General features: G+C 40.7%; 1 protein-coding gene across 8 annotated transcripts in view; it reads right to left on the bottom strand.

Moving 5' to 3' along the window:
* ZNF529 (zinc finger protein 529) overlaps positions 1-21,200 on the bottom strand; it is a 74,027-nt gene extending 52,827 nt beyond the window's left edge. For 2 of the 8 annotated variants that reach the window (XM_087871081.1, XM_087871089.1), the window contains exons 1-2: positions 20,908-21,200; positions 19,586-19,649 (exon numbers count right to left, since the gene is read on the bottom strand). The gene's annotated coding sequence lies outside the window, so the exon portion shown is untranslated. Of the gene's footprint in view, positions 1-19,585 lie in introns of all 8 variants that reach the window. The other 6 variants (XM_087871082.1, XM_087871090.1, XM_087871083.1 and 3 more) reach the window with 5 other exon arrangements.
* Between the last annotated feature and the right edge of the window lies 1 nt (position 21,201).

Below are 21,201 nucleotides of genomic sequence, written 5' to 3'. Positions count from 1 at the left end.
ACCCTGTACATGAATGTTCATGGTAGCATTATTCATAATAGCCCCAAACTAGAAACAACCCAAATGTCCATCAACTATTGAAGGAATAAACAAAATGTGGCATATCAATACAATAAAAAGAAATGAATACTGCTACGTGCTATATACAACACGAACCTTCAAAACTTTATGGTAAATAAAAGAAGCTAGTCACAAAGGAACACATGTTGTATAATTCCATCTGTATAAGATGTCCAGAGAAGGCAAATATATAGACAAAGTAAATTAATGTTTGCCTAGGTCTAGAGCATATCGAGGGGTACTTAACTAATAAGGTCAGTTGATATTTTTCATACCTATGTATACAGTATATACAAATTTTATATCAAAAAGCCCTAAAATACAGCAAAATGAGAGGTTGCAGAGTAGACATAAGACCAAACATTTAAAACCAATTCCCCTTCCCTGTCTCTCTCCTTCCCACCAGCTAAGGGTGACAGTGTCTGGAGCTGCAATAGATCAGCCCTTCTATATTCCCAGCTTGCCTATTCCTCTTGAATTTCCATGTTGAGGTTAGAAAGAAAAGTGATGCAACATACCACAGACTCTCTTATAAAGCCCAAATGAATGTTGTTGGGTTTTTTTAGCAAGTTTTAAACCATGGAACCAAACATTAGTTTCCCAGAATCAAACTTTGTAGCCTTTTTACTTTTTAAAAAATCTCTTTGTTTTTTTGGTTTGGTTTGGTTTTGGTTCATTTACACCCCTTAATTGGTCTTTGTAGCCATGGAACAGTTCAGGCCCTACTTCCGTCTCTTCTTGAGAACATCATTCTCTTCTGACATTTTCCTACGCTGGTTAATGCAGAAATAACAATATATTATCTAAAATATCTATTTGTGGGGTACCTGGGTGGCTCAGTCAGTTAGGCAACTGCCTTTGGCTCAGGTCATGATCCCAGGGTCCCAGGACTGAGCCCTGCGTCGGGCTCCCTGCTTTGTGGGGTGTCTTCTTCTCCCTCTGCGCCTCCCCCTCCCCCTGCTTGTGCTCTCTCTCTCAAATAAATAAATAAAATTGTTAACAAATAAAATAAAATGTCTATTTGCCAACAGAAAATTTATAAGACATGCAAAGAAACTGCAGAGTGTGATCTATACATTGGCAAAAAGAAAAAGAATCTGCCTATGAGAGCAACCAGATGCCAGATTTAACACAAAGACTTCAAAGAAACCATTATAAATACATTCAAAGAACTAAAGGGAATCATGATTCCAAGTAAGCTTGGAAGAGAATCTCTACCTCCAGATGAAATCACAGCCTCAACCAGCAGCAGAATGATACAGATAGATTCAGTCGAATGTATCTATTCCCTATGACTAGATAACTCTACTTCTGTGTAAAGAATGGCAATAAGGAAAAAAAAAATACAGATAATTTTTGGAAACTGAACTGCATCCTTTTGTGATATGCTAAAGGTGCAGGTTTGCTCAGTGAAAATCAGATACACAAATCATCCATGACAATGTAACAAACACCACGGATGTACATGAAGGGATTGATGGAAATACTAAGTTACACTACAGTTTGTTTTTTTTTAAGGGTTTTATTTATTTATTTGACAGAGAGAGACAGCCAGCGAGAGAGGGAACACAGACAGGAGGAGTGGGAGAGGAAGAAGCAGGCTCCTAGTGGAGAAGCCTGATCTGGGGCTCGATCCCAGGACTCTGGGATCACGCCCTGAGCTGAAGGCAGATGCTTAACGACTGAGCTACCCAGGTGCCCCTGTATACTACAGTTTTGTACAGCACCTGGAACTATATATTGGTAATGAAACATAACACATTAAATATATGTAATGTCATCATTTATTTTATTGTAATGTAATATCAATAAATCATTTACTGTGTATATTCACATGTTTCCAGATTTATGGCTACCTTATATACACACCTTAGAGAAAATTCTACTTACATAAAAGAGGAGGACAAATATCTTATAAAGTGAAAAAATTTTGTAATAGTGAAAAAAGTTTCAACAAATTAAATCTTGAAGAATGGGAAAAATGTATTCATATATATGAGTGAGAAGGATTTCCATTCTCACATTTATTACATTAACGGCTATTTTATAGCATGAATTTAAGTATAAGATGAATTGAAAGTAACATGAATAATATGAAATAGCTTATGATTTATTACCATGATGAAAGTGATTTCAAATTTACAGAATTTTTCTCTGATAAGAATATCCTAATATTCAAGAAGAAGAGGAATGAATGAAAGTCATTAATGTTATTAGTTCAATACATTAAAAATTCTCTGATTTTGAGAAAGGAATGTTGTTATAAAAGCCTTAATACATTTCTTTTATGTTTTCTTAACATATAAGTTCTGATTTTCATTAATGTGTGAATAAAATCTTACCATTACCCAAATTTCTATCTATTTCATAGAGTGTCTCATGTCTCATCAGGAAACCTTTTCTGATGTACTTAAAAGTATCTTCCACAAGTGAAGGCTTTCCCACATTGCATAAATTCATGAGACTTAACCACCAATATGAATTCTCTAAATTCACTAAAGCTCTTCCTACATTATTTACATTCATGTGGTTTCTCAACAGTGAATTCTTTAATGACCCTTAAAGTTTCTACTAAACCCAAAAGCCCTGCATATTACTTGCATTAATAGTGTTTCTAACCAGCTGGAAATACACTTTTGTGGTTTTAGAAAGCAGTCATCTTGATAATAAATGCTCTGTGGAAATGAAATGCCTGACTATTAGAGGGTGATGCTCTTCCAGCATATTTTTTAGTCTATATTTTTAAACTGAGATAAAATTCATGTAATCATAGACTATACCCCTTTAAGTGTACAATCAGTAGTTTTTAGTATATTCACGAAGTTGTGCAAACATTACCACTAATTCCAGAACATTTTCACCATCCCCAAAAGAAACACTATAACCATTAGCAGTCACTCCCCATTCTTCCCTCTCCCCAGCCCCTTACAACTACTAATTATTTTCTGTCTCTGTGGTTTTACCTATTCTGAATACTTCATATAAATGAAATCATACAGTATGTGGCCTTTTGTGTCTGGCTTCATTCACTGAGTATGATTTTTCAAGGTTCATCTATGTTGTAGAATGAATCACTCTTTTTTAATGGCTGAATAATATTCCATTGTATGGATATACAACATTTTATTTATCCATTTATCATCTGATGGACATTTGGGTTAATGTGCATATTTTCGAGTGGGTCAATTTAGACTCTATGATTGACAAAACAAGCAGTCTACGCTTTTCTGTTGCCAAAGAAAAACCACTGGCTTTTTTTTTTTTTGAATCCTGAATTCATACATTCTAATTGCCTAGACCAGACTCTTAAAAAAAAAAAAAATTATTCATTTATTTCTAAGAGAGAGAGCACAAGTAGAGGGAACAGCAGGGAGAGGGAAAAGCAGGCTCCCTGCTGAGCAAGAAGCCCAATGCAGAACTTGATCCCAGGACCCTGGGATGAAGGCAGATGCTTAACTGACTGAGCCACCCAGGCCTCCCTCCTAGACCTGACTCTTAAGCTGAAGCCTGACCATGAGCTATTTCAGCCTTAACACACAAGCTTGTGCCAAATGGAAATTGGATAAAATTGCTCTGTTCAATAAAAAGGGTTCAACCATCCTGAATATCCACGGAATCAGCCTGAGACGCAGGAACATACATCTGGATCTCTACAAATGAACATCTCCAGAGCTGAGTATTGAGGTACGAAGTGGGGAGCCGTGAGAAACCGCGCACAGATATCGGAAGATAAATAGAAGGGGGAGGGAGCTGCCGCGTTAAGCGCCGGGAAGCGGTAGCCACCTGCACTGGGGAGCGGGAGGACTCTCGGACGGCACCCGTGAGAGAACAGACGGAGACCGTGAGCCGGGAGCCCGCGCCACCAGACTGAAACCGGAACTCTGGTGCGCTCACTGGAACCAGACTAGACCAGGAGCTCCGGGAGCGCGCAGGGGCAGCTGGCGGCTGGCGGTGCAAGGACAGAGATGCGCCGGCCCTGGAAGTGAGGGCTGGGACATCGGGTGTGGGGCGCACATCCAGGGACACTGCAGGGTTGAGCAGCACCAACAGTAACAGAGTTAAAGTGGCTAGAACATCAGTGGAGAACGGTCCGCGATCCCTCTGTTCTGAGACAGAGGCTGAGATTCGGCCACTGCTGCTCTGACTCTCAGAAGAGGTACAGCAAACCGCCAGGGAAAACCGCCAGAGAACAAAAGCCTGGAAATACCTGCTCACAGTGTGCCCATCCCCATCCCCCGTCGCAGGGGACACGGAGACTCTACCCAAACAGGGTTGCCTGAGTATCAGCAGAGCAGGCCCCTCCCCCAGAAGGCAGGCGAAAAATCAAGAAGCCCACATCCCTAAGATCCCTATAAAACAAGGGCGCACGGCCTGGGTCCCTGTCAATAATTTGGGCTCTGGACAACCCCGCACCCTCAACTCATCAGAATTTCGAGAAGGAGAAATCCCCTCCCAGCAAAGAAAAGACAATGAGTCTGTGGCCTCTGCCACAGAACTAATGGATGTGGATATAACCAAATTATCAGAAATGGAGTTCAGAGTAAGAATGGTCAAGATGATGTGTAGACTTGAAAAAAGTATTAACAAAAATGTTAATGAGAATATAGAATCTCTAAGGGCGGAAATGAGAGCGAATCTGGCAGAAATTAAAAATTCTATGAGCCAAATGCAGTCAAAACCAGAGGATCTGACGGCCAGGGTGAATGGGGAAGAAGAACGTATTGGCGAATTGGAGGATGGGTTAGTAGAAGAAAAAGGTAAAATAGAATCTGGACTCAAAAAAATCCACGCTCAGGAATGTAGATTACGGGACATTACTGACTCAATGAAACGTTCCAATGTCAGAATCATCGGCATCCCCGAGGGGGTGGAGAAAAACAGAGGTCTAGAAGAGATATTTGAGCAAATTGTAGCTGAAAACATCCCTATCCAGCAAGGGAAACAAACATTCATGTCCAAGAGGCAGAGAGGACCCCTCCCAAGCTCAACCACGACAAACCTACACCACGTCATGGCATAGTGCATTTCGCAAATATTAGATCCAAGGATACAGTATTGAAAGCGGCCAGGGCAAAGAAATTTCTCACATACCAAGGCAAAGGTATCAGAATTACGTCAGACCTGTCTACACAGACCTGGAATGAGAGAAAGGGTTGGGGGGACATTTTTAAAGCTCTTTCAGAGAAAAACATGCAGCCAAGGATCCTTTATCCAGCAAAGCTGTCATTCAGAATTGATGGAGAAATAAAGACCTTCCAGAATCGCCAGTCATTGACCAATTTCGTAACCACGAAACCAGCCCTACAAGAGATATTAAGGGGGGTTCTATAAAAGTAAAAAGGCCCCAAGAGTGATACAGAACAGAAAGTCACAATCTATAGAAACAAAGGCTTTACTGGCAACATGGCATCATTAAAATCATATCTCTCAATAGTCAGTCTCAATATATGGCCTAAATGCTCCCATAAATCGCCACAGGATTGGAGATTGGATAAAAAGACATGACCCATCCATTTGCTGTCTACAAGAGACTCATTTTGAACCTAAAGATACATCCAGACTGAAAGTAAAGGGATGGAATACCATCTTTCACGCAAGGGACCTCAAAAGAAAGCTGGGATAGCAATTCTCATATCAGACAGATTGGATTTTAAACTAAAGACTATAGTTAGAGACACAGAAGGGCACTATATTATTCTTAAAGGATGTATCCAACAAGTGGATATGACAATTATAAATATATATGCCCCCACCAAGGGAGCAGCAAGATACACAAGCCAACTCTTAACCACAATAAAGAGACATATAGATAAAAATACGTTAATAGTAGGGACCTCAACACTCCACTATCAGAAATAGACAGAACACCCATGCAAAAAATCGACAAAGAAACAAGGGCTTTGAATGCCATACTAGATGAGTTGGACCTCATAGACATATATAGAACACTACACCCCAGAACAACAGAATACTCATTCTATTCTAATGCCCATGGAACATTCTCAAGAATAGACCATGTTCTGGGACACAAAACAGGTCTCAACTGATAACAAAAGACGGAAATTATTCCCTGCATAGTCTCAGACCACAACGCTTTGAAATTGGAACTCAACCACAAGGAAAAATTTGGAAGAAACTCAAACACTTGGAGATTAAGAACCATCCTGCTCAGGAATGACTCGATAAACCAGGAAATCAAAAATCAAATTAAACAATTTATGGAGACCAACGAGAATGAAAACACAACGGTCCAAAACCTTGGGATACTGCAAACGCAGTCCTAAGGGGGAAATACATAGCCATCCAAGCCTCACTCAAAAGAACAGAAAAATCTAAAATGCAGTTTTTATATTCTCACCTCAAGAAGCTGGAACAGCAACAGAGGGGCAGGCCTAATCCACGCACGAGGAAGCAGTTGACCAAGATTAGAGCAGAAATCAATGAATTAGAAACCAGAAGTACAGTAAAGCAGATCAACAGGACTAGAAGCTGGTTCTTTGAGAGAATCAATAAAATTGACAGACCACTGGAAAGAATTATCCAAAAGAATAGAGAAAGGACGCAAATTAATAAAATTATGAATGAAAAAGGAGAGGTCACAACCAAAACCAATGAAATTGGAAGGATTATTAGAAGCTTTTATCAACAGCTTTATGCCAATAAATTAAACAACCTGGAAGAGATGGAGGCCTTCCTGGAAACCTATAAGCTACCAAGACTGAAACAGGAAGAAATTGATTTTTGAAACAGGCCAATTAATTATGAAGAGATTGAGTCAGTGATAAACAACCTTCCAAAAAACAAAACTCCAGGCCCGGATGGTTTTCCTGGGGAATTCTACCAAACATTCAAAGAAGAAATAATACCTATTCTCCTAAAGCTGTTTCAAAAAATAGAAACAGAAGGAAAGCTACCAAACTCGTTCTATGAGGCCAATATTACCTTGATCCCCCTACCAGGCAAAGACCCCATCAAAAAGGAGAATTACAGACCGATTTCCCTAATGAATATGGACGCCAAAATCCTCAACAAGATCCTGGCTAATAGAATCCACAGTACATTAAAAGGATTATCCATCATGACCAAGTGGGATTCATCCCTGGGATGCAAGGGTGGTTCAACAATCGCAAATCGAACGGGGTCTTAGATTTTATCCAGAAAGAAAAATTCAGAAATCATATGATTCTCTTGATAGATGCAGAAAAAGCATTTGAGGAGGGAGTTAAGATGGTGGAGGAGTAGGGGACCCCTTTTTCAGCCGGTCCCCTGAGTCGAGCTGGATAGGTACCAGACCAGCCTAAATAACCACGGAATCAGCCTGAGACGCAGGATGATGCATCTGGATCTCTACAAATGAACATCTCCAGCGCTGAGTATTGAGGTACGAAGAGGGGAGCTGTAAACCATGCACAGATATCGGGAGATAAACGGAAGGGGGAGGGAGCCGCCACGTTTGGGCGCCGTGAAGCGGCAGCCACCTGCACGGGGGAGCGGGCGGACTCACAGAGGGCACCCGCGAGAGAGCGGACTGAGACCGGTGAGCCGTGAACCCGAGCCACCAGGCATCTCCCGGAACACCGGAATCCTGGTGTGCTCACGGGATCCAACTGAGACCGGGAGCTCCCGGAGCGCGCGCGGGGCGGCTGGCGGCTGGCGGGCCACCTGCACAGGGGAGCGGGTGGACTCGCGGTCGGCACCCGCGAAACAGCAGACTGAGACCCTGAACCGGGTGCGCGCGCCACCAGGCTTCTCCCGAAACTCCGGAATCGAGGTGTGCTCACCGGGCATAGACTGAGACCGGGAGACCCGGGAGCGCGCAGGGCGGCCGGTGGCTGGCGGCATTAGAAACACAAAGGACAGAGACGCGCCGGCCCTGGAAGTGAGGGCAGGGACGTTGAGTTGGTGCGCACATCCCAGGACGCTGCAGGGTTGAGCAGCACCAACAGTAATAGAGTAAAAGTGGCCAGAACATCAGTGGAGAACGGGCCGCAATCCCTCTGTTCTGTCACAAGGCAGCCTCTGCTGCTCTGACCCTCAGAAGAGGCATAGCCGGCCGCCAGGGAAAGCCGCCAGAGAACAAAAGCCTGGAAATACCGGCCCAGAGAGCGCCCATCCCCATCCTCCCTCGCAGGGGACACGGAGACTCTAACCAAACAGGGTTGCCTGAGTATCGGCGCGGCAGGCCCCTCCCCCAGAAGGCAGGCTGAAAAATCAAGAAGCCCACAACCCGAGGCGCCTGGGTGGCGCAGTCATTGAGCGCCTGTCTCCGGCTTAGGGCATGATCCCAGCGTTCCGGAAAGGAGTCCCTCATTGGGCTCCTCCGCTGGGAGCCTGCTTCTTCCTCTCTCACTCCCCTGCTTCTGTTCCGTTCTTGCTGACTGTCTATCTCCCTCTCTCAGATAAGTAAATAAATAAAATCTTTAAAGAAGAAGCCCACACCTCTAAGATCCATATAAAACAAGGGGCACGGCCTGGGACCCAGTCAATAATTTTGGGCTCTGGACAACCCCGCAACCTCCCCTCATCAGAATGACAAGAAGGAGAAGCCCCCCCCCAGCAAAGAAAAGACAGTGAGTCAGTGGCCTCTGCCACAGAAGTAACGGATATGGATGTAACCAAATTATCAGAAATGGAATTCAGAGTAACAATGGTCAAGATAATGAGTAGACTTGAAAAAAGTATTCAGGAAAATGTTACTGAGAATATAGAATCCCTAAGGGTGGAAATGAGAGCGAATTTGACAGAAATTAAAAATCCTATGAGCCAAATGCAGGCAAAACTAGAGGCTCTGATGGCCAGGGTCACCGAAGCGGAGGAAAGGGTTAGTGAATTGGAGGATGGGTTAATAGAGGAAAAAATAAAAATAGAAGATGGTCTTAAAAAAATCCACGCCCACGAATGTTGGCTACGGGAGATTACTGACTCAACGAAACGATCCAATGTTAGAATCATCGGCATCCCCGAGGGGGTGGAGAAAAACAGAGGTCTAGAAGAGATATTTGAACAAATTGTAGCTGAAAACTTCCCTAATCTAGCAACCATTAATGGTTTAAATTCTTGCTTAAAACGCCACAGGGTTGCAGATTGGATAAAAAGAAATGACCCATCCATTTGCTGCCTACAAGAGACTCATTTCGAACCCAAAGATGCATTCAGACTGAGAGTAAGGGGATGGAGTACCATCTTTCACGCAAATGGACCTCAAAAGAAAGCTGGGGTAGCAATTCTCATATCAGTTAAACTGGATTTTAAACTACAGACTATAGTTAGAGACGCAGAAGGGCACTATATTATTCTTAAAGGAAGTATTCAACAAGTGGATATGACAATTATAAATATATATGCCCCCAACAGGGGAGCAGCAAGATACACAAGCCAACTCTTAACCAGAATAAAGACACACATAGATAAAAATACATTAATAGTAGGGGACCTCAACACTCCACTCTCAGAAATAGACAGAACACCCTGGCAAAAACTAAGCAAAGAATCAAAGGCTTTGAATGCCATACTCGACGAGTTGGACCTCTTAGATATATATAGAACACTACACCCCAGAACCAAAGAATACTCATTCTATTCTAATGCCCATGGAACATTTTCAAGAATAGACCATGTTCTGGGACACAAAACAGGTCTCAGCCGATACCAAAAGATTGAAATTATCCCCTGCATATTCTCAGACCACAACGCTCTGAAATTGGAACTCAACCACAAGGAAAAATTTGGAAGAAACTCAAACACTTGGAGATTAAGAACCATCCTGCTCAGGAATGACTCGATAAACCAGGAAATCAAAAATCAAATTAAACAATTTATGGAGACCAATGAGAATGAAAATACAACAGTCCAAAACCTATGGGATACTGCAAAGGCAGTCCTAAGGGGAAAATACATAGCCATCCAAGCCTCACTCAAAAGAATAGAAAAATCTAAAATGCAGTTTTTATATTCTCACCTCAAAAAGCTGGAACAGCAACAGAGGGACGGGCCTAATCCACGCACAAGGAAGCAGTTGACCAAAATTAAAGCTGAAATCAATCAAGCAGAAACCAGAAGTACAGTAGAGCAGATCAACAGGACTAAAAGCTGGGTCTTGGAGAGAATCAATAAAATTGACAGACCACTGGCAAGACTTATCCAAAAGACAAGAGAAAGGACCCAGATTATTAAAATTATGAATGAAAAAGGAGAGGTCACAACGAACACCATTGAAATTGGAAGGATTATTAGAAATTTTTATCAACAGCTATATGCCAATAAACTAAGCAATCTGGAAGAGATGGAATCCTTCCTGGAAACCTATAAACTACCAAGATTGAAACAGGAAGAAATTGATTTCTTAAACAGGCCAATTAATTATGAAGAAATTGAGTCAGTGATAAACAACCTTCCAAATAACAAATCTCCAGGCCCGGACGGTTTTCCTGGGGAATTCTACCAAACATTCAAAGAAGAAATAATACCTATTCTCCTAAAGCTATTTCAAAAAATAGAAACAGAAGGAAAGCTACCAAACTCATTCTATGAGGCCAATATTACCTTGATCCCCAAACCAGGCAAAGACCCCCTCAAAAAGGAGAATTACAGACCGATTTCCCTAATGAATATGGACGCCAAAATCCTCAACAAGATACTTGATAATAGAATCCAACAGTTCATTAAAAGGATTATCCACCACGATCAAGTGGGATTCATACCTGGGATGCAAGCGTGGTTCAATATTCGCAAATCAATCAGCGTGATACATCATATCAACAAGAAAAGACTCAAGAACCATATGATCCTCTCAATCAATGCCGAAAAAGCATTTGACAAAATACAGCATCCTTTCCTGATTAAAACTCTTCAGAGTGTAGGAATAGAAGGTACATTTCTCAATCTCATAAAAGCCATCTATGAAAAGCCTACTGCAAATATTATTCTCAATGGGGAAAAGCTGGAAGCCTTTCCCTTAAGATCAGGAACTCGACAAGGATGCCCACTCTCGCCACTATTATTCAACATAGTACTAGAAGTCCTTGCAACAGCAATCAGACAACAAAAAGGGATCAAAGGTATTCAAATCGGCAAAGAAGAAGTCAAAATGTCTCTCTTCGCAGATGACATGATACTCTATATGGAAAACCCAAAAGAAGCCACTCCCAAACTATTAGAAGTTATAGAGCAATTCAGTAACATGGCGGGATACAAAATCAATGCTCAGAAATCAGTTGCATTTCTATACACGAATAACGAGAACGAAGAAAGAGAAATTAGGGAATCCATCCCATTTACAATAGCACCAAAAACCATACGTTACCTTGGAATTAACTTAACCAGAGACGTAAAGGACCTTTATTCTAGAAACTATAAATCACTCTTAAAAGACATTGAGGAAGACATAAAAAGATGGAAAGATATTCCATGCTCATGGATCGGAAGAATTAACATAGTTAAAATGTCCATGCTACCCAGAGCAATCTACACTTTCAATGCTATCCCAATCAAAATACCGAGGACATTTTTCAAAGAACTGGAACAAATAGTCCTTAAATTTGTATGGAACCAGAAAAGACCCCGAATCTCCAAGGAACTGTTGAAAAGGAAAAACAAAGCTGGGGGCATCACAATGCCGGATTTTGAGCTGTACTACAAAGCTGTGATCACAAAGACAGCATGGTACTGGCACAAAAACAGACACATAGACCAATGGAACAGAATAGAGAGCCCAGAAATGGACCCTCGGCTCTTTGGGCAACTAATATTTGATAAAGCAGGAAAAAACATCTGGTGGGAAAAAGACAGTCTCTTCAATAAATGGTGCTGGGAAAATTGGACAGCTACATGCAAAAGAATGAAACTTGACCACTATCTCACACCATACACAAAAATAAACTCCAAATGGATGAAAGACCTCGATGTGAGACAGGAATCCATCAGAATTCTAGAGGAGAACATAGGCAGCAACCTCTACGACATCGGCCAAAGCAACCTTTTTCATGATACATCCCCAAAGGCAAGAGAAACAAAAGATAAAATGAATTTATGGGACTTCATCAAGATTAAAAGTTTCTGCACATCCAAGGAAACAGTCAGAAAAACTAAGAGGCAGCCCACGGAATGGGAGAAGATATTTGCAAATGATGCTACAGATAAAGGACTGGTATCCAAGATCTACAAAGAACTTCTCAAACTCAATACACGAGAAACAAATAAACAAATCAAAAAATGGGCAGAAGATATGAACAGACACTTTTCCAATGAAGACATACAAATGGCTAACAGACACATGAAAAAATGTTCAAAATCATTAGCCATCAAGGAAATTCAAATCAAAACCACACTGAGATACCACCTTACGCCAGTTAGAATGGCAAAAATAGACAAGGCAAGAAACAACAATTGTTGGAGAGGATGTGGAGAAAGGGGATCCCTCCTACATTGTTGGTGGGAATGCAAGTTGGTACAGCCACTCTGGAAAACAGTGTGGAGGTCCCTTAAAAAGTTAAAAATTGAGCTACCCTATGATCCAGCCATTGCACTACTGGGTGTTTACCCCAAAGATACAGACGTAGTGAAGAGAAGGGCCATATGCACCCCAATGTTCATAGCAGCAATGTCCACAATAGCTAAATCGTGGAAGGAGCCGAGATGCCCTTCAACAGATGACTGGATTAAGAAATTGTGGTCCATATATACAATGGAATATTACTCAGCAATCAGAAAGAACGAGTTCTCAACATTTGCTGCAACATGGACGGCACTGGAGGAGATAATGCTTAGTGAAATAAGTCAAGCAGAGAAAGACAACTATCATATGATTTCTCTCATCTACGGAACATAAGAACTAGAATGATCAGTAGGGGAAGAAAGGGATAAAGAAAGGGGGGGTAATCAGAAGGGGGAATGAAACATGAGAGACTATGGACTATGAGAAACAAACTGAGGGCTACAGAGGGGAGGGGGGTGGGGGAATGGGATAGACCGGTGATGGGTAGTAAGGAGGGCACATATTGCATGGTGCACTGGGTGTTATACACAACTAATGAATCATCGAGCCTTACATCGAAAACCGGGGATGTACTGTATGGTGACTAACATAATATAATAAAAAATCATTATTAAAAAAAAAAAAAAAAAGAAAAAGCATTTGACAAAATACAGCATCCTTTCCTGATTAAAACCCTTCAGAGTGTAGGGATAGAGAGTACATTCCTCAATCTCATAAAAACCATCTATGAAAAGCCTACAGCACATATCATTCTCAATGGGGAAAAGCTGAAAGCCTTTCCCTTAAGATCAGGAACACGACAAGGATGCCCACTCTCGCCACTATTATTCAACATAGTACTAGAAGTCCTTGCAACATCAATTGGACAACAAAAAGGGATAAAAGGCATGCAAATCGGCAAAGAAGAAGTCAAACTGTCTCTCTTCGCAGATGACATGATACTCTATATGGAAAACCCAAAAGAATCCAGCCCCAAACTATTAGAAGTTATAGAGCAATTCAGTAATGTGGCGGGATACAAAATCAATGCTCAGAAATCAGTTGCATTTCTATACACGAATAATGAGACTGAAGAAAGAGAAATTAGGGAATCCATCCCATTTACAATAGCACCAAAAACCATAGGTTACCTTAGAATTAACTTAACCAGAGACGTAAAGGACCTATATTCTAGAAACTATAAATCACTCTTATAAGACATTGAGGAAGACACAAAAAGATGGAAAAATATTCCACCCTCATGGATCAGAAGAATTAACATAGTTAAAATGTCCATGCTACCCAGAGCAATCTACACTTTCAATACTATCCTGATCAAAATACCGAGGACATTTTTCAGAGAACTGGAACAGATAGTCCATAAATTTGTATGGAACCAGAAAAGGCCCCGAATCGCCAAGGAACTGTTCAAAAGGAAAAACAAAGCTGGGGGCATCACAATGCCAGATTTCGAGCTGTACTACAAAGCTGTGATCACAAAGACAGCATCTTACTGGCACAAAAACAGACAATAGACCAATGGAACAGAAGAGAGAACCCAGAAATGGACCCTCGGCTCTTTGGGCAACTAATCTTTGATAAAGCAGGAAAAAACATCCTGTGGAAAAAAGACAGTCTCTTCAAGAAATGGTGCTAGGAAAACTGGACAGCTACATGCAAAAGAATGAAACTTGACCACTCTCTCACACCATACACAAAGATAAACTCCAAATGGATGAAAGACCTCGATGTGAGACAGGAATCCATCAAAATCCTAGAGGAGAACATAGGCAGCACTCTCTACGACATCGGCCAAAGCAACCTTTTTCATGACACATCTCCAAAGGCAAGAGAAATAAAGGATAAAATGAACTTGTGGGACTTCATCAAGATAAAAAGCTTCTGCACAGCCAAGGAAACAGTCAAAAAAACTAAGAGACAGCCCACGGAATGGAAGAATATATTTGCAAATGATGCCACAGATAAAAGTCTGGTCTCCAAGATCTACAAAGAACTTCTCAAACTCAATACGCGAGAAACAAATAAATCATAAAATGGGCAGAAGATATGAACAGACACTTTTCCAATGAAGACATACAAATGGCTAACAGACACATGAAAAAGTGTTCAAAATCATTAGCCATCAGGGAAATTCAAATCAAAACCACACTAAGATACCACCTTATGCCAGTTAGAATGGCTAAAATTGACAAGGCAAGAAACAACAATTGCTGGAGAGGATGTGGAGAAAGGGGATCCCTCCTACATTGTTGGTGGGAATGCAAGTTGGTACAGCCCCTCTGGAAAACAGTGTGGAGGTCCCTTAAAAAGTTAAAAATTGAGCTACCCTATGATTCAGCCATTGAATTACTGGGTATTTACCCCAAAGATACAGACGTAGTGAAGAGAAGGGCCATATGCACCCCAATGTTCATAGCAGCATTGTCCACAATAGCTAAATCGTGGAAGGAACCGAGATGCCCTTCAACAGATGACTGGATTAAGAAGTTGTGGTCCAGGGGCACCTGGGTGGCACAGCGGTTAAGCGTCTGCCTTCGGCTCAGGGCGTGATCCTGGCGTTACGGGATCGAGCCCCACATCAGGCTCCTCTGCTACGAGCCTGCTTCTTCCTCTCCTACTCCCCCTGCTTGTGTTCCCTCTCTCGCTGGCTGTGTCTATCTCTGTCGAATAAATAAATAAAATCTTTAAAAAAAAAAAAGAAGTTGTGGTCCATATATACAATGGAATATTACTCAGTTATCAGAAAGAGCGATTTCTCAACATTTGCTGCAACATGTACGGCACTGGAGGAGATAATGCTAAGTGAAATAAGTCAAGCGGAGAAAGACAATTATCATATGATTTCTCTCATCTATGGAACATAAGAACTAGGAAGATCGGTAGGGGAAGAAAGGTTTAAAGAAATGGGGGGGTAATCAGAAGGGGGAATGAAGCATGAGAGACTATGGACTCTGAGAAACAATCTGAGGGCTTCAGAGGGGAAGGGGGTGGGGGAATGGGATAGGCTGGTGATGGGTAGTAAGGAGGGCACATATTGCATGGTGCACTGGGTGTTAATACGCAACTAATGAATCATTGAACTTTACATCAGAAACTATGGATGTACTGTATGGTGACTAACATAATATAATAAAAAAACCTTAAAAAAATAAAAAATAAAATAAAAAATTTAGAGTCATAAGTAAGAACAAGCTCAGTTTGCCAATCTTATCTCTGGAAGTTACTGTGTGCCTTAGTAAGCACTTTATCTGCTCTGCCTAGATTTCCTTATAAAATGAGAGAAACAATAGTACCTGCCACCTGTCAGTTGTCAGGATTAACTGAAAAGAAACAAAATATTATCTATTTTTTATTGATGATGAAAAAACTATTTCATGCTCTATAATCCACTTTTTTTAAAGGAAGTTCTCTTCAGTTCTTACCATTTTTTGAGATTGAAATTTGAGCTTCTTAGGCTTCTCTTCCTTATAATGTTAATATATTACAGAGCACAGCTCGAAAATATAGTCTTCACTAACAACATTACCACAGACAGTTTCAGAAAAAAAAGGACAGCAGCTACAGAGTCACCACTCTTTCTCATAAAACTAGCTCAGAGAATCTGACCCACTCAAGTAACAAAGTGAAAATATTAACAAAAAAACTCAATCTTGTCCCCTGCCTAACCCAGACTTTTATGTATATTTATAACTACTAACATATAATTCTGTTATTTGAAATTATAAATCCAAACTTGTCAGTGTAATTTATAAAATGTAGACTCCTAAGACACTTGCTCTTGATATTAGTACTATCTTGTGAAAGTTATCTAAATCTGTAAGAAGGAAGGAAGGAAGGAAGGAAGGAAGGAAGGAAGGAAAGAAAGAAAGAAAGAAAGAAAGAAAGAAAGAAAGAAAGAAAGAAAGAAAGAAAGAAAGAAAGAAAGAAAGAAAGAAAGAAAGAAAGAAAAGAAAAGAAAAAAAGAAAGTTCTGAGTACCCTTACCTGATAATTTGTTCTCCTGGAATTATTCATAAATTGATATCTATATATTCCAAAAGGTACAAATAGTCAAAAGGTTTGTCACATCGGTTGGGCATCATTGTCCCTTCCTTCTTATACCAACTGATAAAATTAATTTGTATATCAAAACCCAGAAAATGGAGGCCGCCCTAGTGGCCTGGCCCACATCACAAATCTAAACGTTAGTCAGTCTGCACTTACAGGATACACCTGTCAAGGAAACCTTACGTATATCAAGCACAATCCTTCATCTCAGCTTAAGCTAGCTTATCTTACCCTAAAAAATAAGACCTACTAGTGTTTTAAAGAAATCCCTGACCTCTTATCCAATCATACCATTTCTGTGTTGCGTCTTCTAACATTCTAGAAAACTCTCTTGCCCAAAATCCCTCCAGAAGAGTGTTACATTGCATGTGAGGCACAGTACTCCCCCAATCCATGGATTGTTTTCCTTTGAATAAAAACATCAAACTCATCACTAAATTGTTTTAGTTTGGTCATTTGACACTACAGACATGGAGGTGTAACAAAACCAGTGATTGGACTGTATTCCTTCTTCAATCTAAGAGGTCTTATTTTAATGACTAATTCTTGTAAATTTTTTTAAAAGCACAAAATCATAAACATACCTACAAGGAAAACTTTAGAAGAATGTACACCAAAATATTAGTGACTATTTCTGGATGCTAAAATTATGAGTACTTTTTTAAAGCTTATTTATTTTTTAGTAATCTATACACCCAATGTGGGGCTCAAACTCACAACCCCAAGATCAAGAGTCGCATGCTCTTCTGACTGAGCCAGCCAGGCACCCCTAAAATTATGAGTACTTTTAACTTTGTTTTACAAATTCAACTTAGATCAGTACTTTTTTCAAGAAGACCATGTTAATTTCATCATTAGGAATACAGAACAACATGGGGCACCTGGGTGGCTCAGTTGTTAAGCCTCTGCCTTCAGCTCAGGGCGTGATCCTAGGGTCCTGGGATCAAGCCCCGCATCGGGCTCCCTGCTGGGAGCCTGCTTCTTCCTCTCCCACTCCCTCTGCTTGTGTTCTCCCTCTCGCTGGCTGTCTCTCTCTCTGTCAAATAAATAAATAAAATCTTCAAAAAAAAAAAAAAAGGAATATAGAACAACAAATTCCATTTAGAGCATTTTTCTAAAAAGAATTGTAGGATGGGCTATCTTCTACTTATTATGTAAACTGTGAGCACACAGGCTGGCAAAATAACTGGTAACAGCACTAAAACCAGTGCGACTTAAACCTACCAAGTCTTGTGCCCTCTTCTACTTTATTTCATCAATATGAGACACTTCCATGTTAAGATTCCCCTGTGAATGAGCACAACTCAGGTGACGTTTTCAGACTAACCTGTTTGGTCCATAGTAGAGGCTTAATAAATGTGACTTTATCATTGCCTTTCTCCACTGAATGCCTGGTTAATGTATCATATTGGATATAATCCTTGAAAAATTGTTAAGAAATGCCTATAATAAACTTTATATTTATAATTTAGCAATTTCTTGAGTACTTTTGTTCATAAACATGAATACTGCATAGCATTACATTTTTTATTTTTTATATCAGAATCTCTTAATTTATATAATATTAATTTGGATGTAATGTGATAAACAATATTTACATAATACAGGAAATTATTTTTAGACAAACTCCTCCTAAAGTTGACTTCCAATTATAAGTTATTATAACTAAGTTACTGGTTCAAAACTTGTTTGGGTCATGTATACCTTTGATAGTATCATAAAATTATAGACTTTCCCCCAAGAAAAATATGTATTAATAAAATAAATATGCAATAATTGGGTATACAATTGCAAGGCAAACCATTTAAGGTGAAGGATTCCTGTTTTATTTTTTTAAAGATTTTATTTATTTATTTGACAGAGAGAAAGAGAGCACAAGTACGCAGAGCAGCAGGCAGAGGGAGAAGCAGGTTCCCCACTGAGCAGAGAGCCCGACCTGGAGCTCGATCCTAGGACCCTGGAATCATGACCTGAGCCAAAGGCAGACACTTAACTGACTGAGCCACCCAGGCACCCTGCTTTAGACCATCTGAGCATATGGCTCATTTTCTTACTTACAACTACCTATTATAATTAACTTCTCATTTTCATTGCTCCTTATCTATGAATGTGGACTTAAATTATCCACATAATAACATGTTTTTAACTCAAGCACTTATTATTGTCAGTCACTGTTCTAGTGGCCTATTAATATTAACTCTCCTAATCCTCATAAAACCCTTTGAAATCCATACTATTACTTGCATTTTACAAACAAATTACGGAATAGAAAGATATTGAACATATTATCCAAACCCACAAATACTAAATGGCAAAACTAAGATTTAAAATTAAGGGTCAGCAACTTCTGTAAAGGACCAGATAGTAAATATGCTAGGCTTTGTAGGCCTAAAGGCAAAATCAAAGATATTATGTAGAGCTTATTTAACAAGAGAGAGAACAAATTTCCACAAACTTTTTAACTGACCAAATTCAAAACTTTATTTGTAGACATTGAAATTTGAAATTAATATAATTTTCACATGTCAAAATATGGCTCTCCTTTTGATATGTTTTCAATTACTGAAAAATGTTAAAACCAGTCTTAGTTCACAGGCCAAAAAAAAATAGGACACAAGCTGGATTTGGCCTGCTGGGTCAAAGTCTGCTGACCCCTGCTCAAGACTCAGAGACCATTATAGAGTACACTGAAACCAATCAAACTATCTACCTTGCCATTTTTCCACTCATGTGTCTGAAGAATATCTAAAGTATCAAATGTATAATTCTACCTAAACATTGGTCTCTTCCTTAACAAATCACCGTGTAAAGCAAAAAAGGACTATTTCTGCATCACAAGAATGCTCATGACAAAAAGCATACATGGGGAGGTGTTGGCTATATGAAAATTAACTGTAGGAAGAGCATTTGATGAGGAACTGGGAAAGAAGATCCATCCTCATGGTACCATCATTAACTGGGAAGAGAAGGCCTAGAGACCATTTACCTTCTCTACGTAAATGTATAAGTCACTATTTGGCAGGGCAGTTCAGATGAAGTCATTCTATATCCTGAAAAACAAAAATGAAATTTCATAAAACAAAGAGAAAGCTCAAAATGACTTCTAGCTTGGCTTTAAGATGTGTAACTATAACAATGTTCTCCTCTCATTGCTCTTCTTTTGGAATACAGCAAAAATTGGAAGGAAAAGGGAAGCACAACATAGCAGGCCCTTCCTGGAGCCCAGACAGGCTAAACAAGAACACACTTCCTCATCACTAGCAAGCCCCCATGATATGTATTAAACACACACTAATGGAAGTATGAGAAAGACTGGATCATTCCCTGTATCATAAGGAAAACTCAGGTCCATTGAAGCCTGGGACTGGAATCTATGTTCACAGCAGTTTTCTGTCAACAGAGCTATAAAAATGCTGTGGATCTGCAATATGCAACCTGACCCCACGGAGCTGCCACGGGGAAAATTCAAAGGAAGTAATCCTATTCTTGGTGCCTCCGTATCATGTCTTCCCAGGACCCTGCCTTGGGGGCAATTCCAGCTCTAACGTCGCCACAATAAACACAGGGCGGTACTTTTTAGTTGTAACCTTCATTCTAGGTCTCAAAAGTTCAACTTCCCTTTGATAGCCATTTTTGTGCAACTAGCATTTCTGTACAGTGTGGTTATAAGGTGCAATGACAGAGGCTGTGAAAGAAAACCCAGTACAAAAAATTCCAAGTGGAACTTACAACTGGGTCAAGAATACACTACACTTAATGTACTCTATTCCTTCAATATGTTAAGCACTAGGCTGGACAATACATACAGGGTGCACTGATGAAGGCATGAACGGAACAAAGGCCATCCTTTAGAACAGTGAGCCCCCGTGGTTAACTAGGGCCTCGAAGTCTTTCACAGGCACAGACTGAGTCACACGGGGATCTTGTCCACAGACAGATTCCTCAGCACCAGAACCTCAAAAATGAAGCTCTACCTTACCTAAAAATAAAAAAGCTCCACTAGGCCAATTCTGATTAGCCTCCGGTTGGTCACAATAGAGCTGTGATGGAATCACTCCGTCACAATAGAGCTGTGATAGAATCACTCGATCAGAGTACAACACAACTCACAGACACAACTGACCATGGTCATAAAAAAGGCTCCGCCCCCACACAGTCCCAGGGGGCCTAATCTGGACCACTCAGGGCCTCCCCAGCGCGCGCGCTCGCACATACACACTCTGACACATACACTCTCATGATCACATCCCACACCGACGCAGTCACACAATTGCGCGCGCGCACACACACGCGCACACACACACTCACCTTCCCCACAAAGGCCCGACGCTCCTGCTTCACCTGCTCATTAGGCGCCTGGGAAACTCCAGACCTCCCGCGGTGAGCTCCTCCCGCACCCAGACCCGGGTCACTTCAACTCACCACACGGAAAACGGTGACCGCAAGCCTAGCGGAAAATGAACCGGAGGATGAGGTTCACTAGCTCCCCCAGGGCCTGTGAGAAACGTAGCCCACTCTGGAAAAGCCCGGACGTTGACACAAACAGTCCCAAGAGCCGGTAGCTTGGACAGCTGGACTACTAACGCACCGCCCCGTAGACTC

The sequence above is a fragment of the Ursus americanus genome, chromosome 21 (assembly GCF_024610735.1).
Source record: "Ursus americanus isolate L20-20 chromosome 21, mUrsAme1.1.p, whole genome shotgun sequence".
Classification (NCBI taxonomy): Eukaryota; Metazoa; Chordata; class Mammalia; order Carnivora; family Ursidae; genus Ursus; species Ursus americanus.
This window is presented reverse-complemented; position numbering and strand designations above follow the sequence as displayed.